Genomic DNA, 3,157 nt, shown 5'->3' on the forward strand with positions numbered 1-3,157 from the left:
CGGTCATGGGTTTAAACTGCAGAGAAACACACACAGAAATGAGAATGTATAGAGCCCGGTGGCGCCGGGGCCAGGCCGTGTCTAGCAGGCGTGTTGCAGCGTGATTGCTTCTGATGTTGTAGCTGCACCGAGATAGCACCTTTGAGGGGAGCTGCGGGAAGGGTACCTGAGACTTCCCACGCTATTTTTACAACTTCTTGCAAGTCTGTCATTAACTTCAACACAAGCGGTTTATTAGAAAAGTAACTTTTTGAAGAAATCAGAACCCAATCTTTATTTACGTAACATTTGGTAAACCTTAGCACGATCAGGAACACCACGGGCCCAGGTTGAGTTCTGACAGACACGCCAGGTCTGATTTATAAACTCCAGGAGCTCAGTCTGTGGGAAAGTTATTAACACCTAACAAGCTGAACTGACACCGGGGTAAAGAGGGCCACTGGAAAGATTTTCATGCTCATTATCCAATCGTGGGCTGCTCTGACGTGACATTTGTTTTTACTTATTTTTAGACCATGCTACCTGCTAATATTTCTAAATATGATTGATTCATATCTTTGTTTCCTTACTTGGTATCCAAATGAAGTAAAAACCAAATGGAAAATGAATATGCCTGAGTCAGAGAACATGGAGGAAAGGTTCATCCGATGATGCCGTCAGAGGCAGGCTTCCTCCGGGAGGGGCTGAGGAGGGCGGTCGTCTGTCTGTCAGGTCACCCCTTATTACCAAAGAAGACACACAATAAATATTTGTTGAGTGGGTGAGGGAGTGAGTGAATGAATGAATGAATGATACCTCGTGGTCTCATTGGCTGATGGTCCTCCCTGGGTTGGGTCCCGAGGCCTGATTCCCAGAAGGTACGGTGAGGCCTGGCCACCCCCACAGAGGCCCTGACCTGTATGCCGGAACCAGGGACAGCCCAGGTCCATCCCCTTTAAGGTACCTTTCGGGGTACCAGGCACTGCCACAGGCGAAATACAGCGCAGGCTACACTTGGGAGGCTGGCCCGCGGGCCCGCGGCTGGAGGAGGCCTCAGCCCTTTGTAGACACGGCTCTTCTTTGAGGGTCTCCTGATACAATAAAAGATTATCAGCTAAATAAAACAAGAAGTGACTGGGGCCACTATGCCCTGTTGGATTGAAATCGTGTGAGCAAAGTGGTTTTCTCGGGGAGATTTATTTCCTGCGCTGGCTTCAGGCAGCCAGCCCAGCCGGAAAGAACGGGGCTGGTCGCGACTCCATTTGGGGGGTGGGAGGGCGGCGCGGGTTTTTATTTAATCTTCCAATGAGCTGGAACAGTGAAGACGGCGTGAATGGACATTAATTCTGAAACAAATTATTAAAGCGCGATCTGGGATTCCGGGAAAGCCATCTACCCCCTGCCTGTCTGCTGCTTCCCCTCACGGAGGCCATAAAATCCCTCCTCTCCACTCAAAACTCAACACCAGGCAGGCAGGGTCTCCCTCTGGGGCGGAGGAGGATGGCCTCGAATTGACCCAGGCCCGGGCCCAGCTGGACTGCCCGTGCCCTCGGTCCTGGGCCATCTGCCTGCCTGGGCCTTGGCCCCTGGCAGCAAACCCCGCACTTCTTGTTCCTTCAGTGCCTGTCTTTGTGTCCACGGGTGCCCTCAGCAAAGATGGCTGCCGTCTCTCTCACACGGGCTCACCTCCATCCCTCTCCACCACAGGGACCTTGGGTCGCCCCTTCCCAGCCAGCCCCGCCCAGCATGGATCGGGCTGTCGTCCGAAGCTGTGCAGCATCTTCCCACACGCCAGGCCCTGCCCGGGCCTCCTGGCACACAGCCCAGCCCAGACCCCGCTCTTCTGAGGAAAAGAGGCTGGGAATTCAAGTGGGGAGACAGACCCTGCCTTGAGCCTGTGTCCGCCTCAAAATCAAATAATGTGTAATTAGTAGCTGGCCCCTGGCAGAGCTGGGAGCCCTTGGAGGGAGCACTGGCGATGCCTGGCTGGGACCCTGGGAAACAGCAGCTGCTCAATAAATAACTAGGTTGGGTAAAGAAACATGCCTCCCTCCCCCCACCCAGCATTCAGCAGCCTCGAACTCTTCCCAGGCCTCTCTCTGCCTGGCTCTGCTGGGGTGGGGGGCCATGGGAAGAACCAGACAGGCCTGGCCCCCAAGAAGCTCAGAGCTGATGGGGGGAGTCGTGAGGCAGGCTAGAATGGGGGGACACTCAGAGGAAGGGAGGTGAGGGCTCGTGCCCCTCCGGCCACCTCCCTCCTCAATATCCCCAAACCAGGAACATCAGACAGCTGTCACCCTGGGGTCACAGACGGGGTGCAGGCCAAAGGACTGCACAGCAGGGCCGTGGCTGTGGAAGGCCCCGATCTCCCTTACACCCGGCCCTCTCCTGCGCCGGGCGCTCCCCTCCCTGCCCCGCTGGTTCCTTCCTCTGAGAGGCTGCCTCACCCGGGGCTCAACTGTCCTCCTCTCCCCTAGCCGGGCAGACGGGCTTTCCTGACAGCTGCGATGATTTGAAGATGATGTCAAAGCCCCAGCTCTCCTGACTCTCCAGGTGACTCTCCGGGGGTCGGGCTGGGGTCTGCAGCTGGGAGGGTGCGCTGGTGTCTGGGGTCTGCAGCTGGTGAGGGTGCGCTGGTGTCTGGCGTGAGGGCCGCCGCTGCTTTGCGCATGACCTGGTGGGGGGAGGGAGGGAGAGCAGTGGGTGGCCACAGAAGGAGGGGAGACCTACTGCAGGGGGGCCAGCACCGTGGCTGGTGGGTTTGCTGACCCCAGGCTGGCAGGGGCTGAGGGGGCCCGGGAGGTTCACAGCTGCCCCGACCCCCGCACATCAGTGATCCTGCCACCCTCAGTCCTGATTGCTGCGTCCTGGCAGGAGGGGGGGCTCGGGGGTCCCCGGGGAAACTGCAGCTCCCCACCCTGACCTGGGTAGGCGAGAAGGGGGGTTGGGGATCCTGGGCCTCCACTGCTGACCCCACGCGCTCCTGCGGCCTCACCGGGGCCTCCGCCACCAGCCCTCGGTCCTCCCCCGCCGCAGAGGGGCTTCTCCCCTGCGCCCGCCGGCTTGCCAGCCAGCCCCCCACCGGGTACCCCCAGACTGTCTGCCATGGCCCGAGCGTCCTCAGAGCTGCCCTGAGAGGAGCTGCGCACCCCATTTTACTCGCAAAGAAACGGCAGCT

The 3,157-nt window shown here is 58.7% G+C and overlaps 1 long non-coding RNA gene across 1 annotated transcript; it reads right to left on the minus strand.

Moving 5' to 3' along the window:
• Positions 1 to 277: 277 nt before the first annotated feature.
• On the minus strand, positions 278 to 2,648 carry LOC119231921 (uncharacterized). The gene is made up of 3 exons (XR_005121965.2): positions 2,427 to 2,648; positions 944 to 1,070; positions 278 to 718 (listed from the first exon to the last, which is right to left on the minus strand). It is a non-coding gene; the product is annotated as an uncharacterized LOC119231921 (long non-coding RNA).
• Between the last annotated feature and the right edge of the window lie 509 nt (positions 2,649 to 3,157).

This window comes from Talpa occidentalis, unplaced genomic scaffold (assembly GCF_014898055.3).
Source record: "Talpa occidentalis isolate TD23 unplaced genomic scaffold, MPIMG_talOcc4v2.1 talOcc4.7, whole genome shotgun sequence".
Classification (NCBI taxonomy): Eukaryota; Metazoa; Chordata; class Mammalia; order Eulipotyphla; family Talpidae; genus Talpa; species Talpa occidentalis.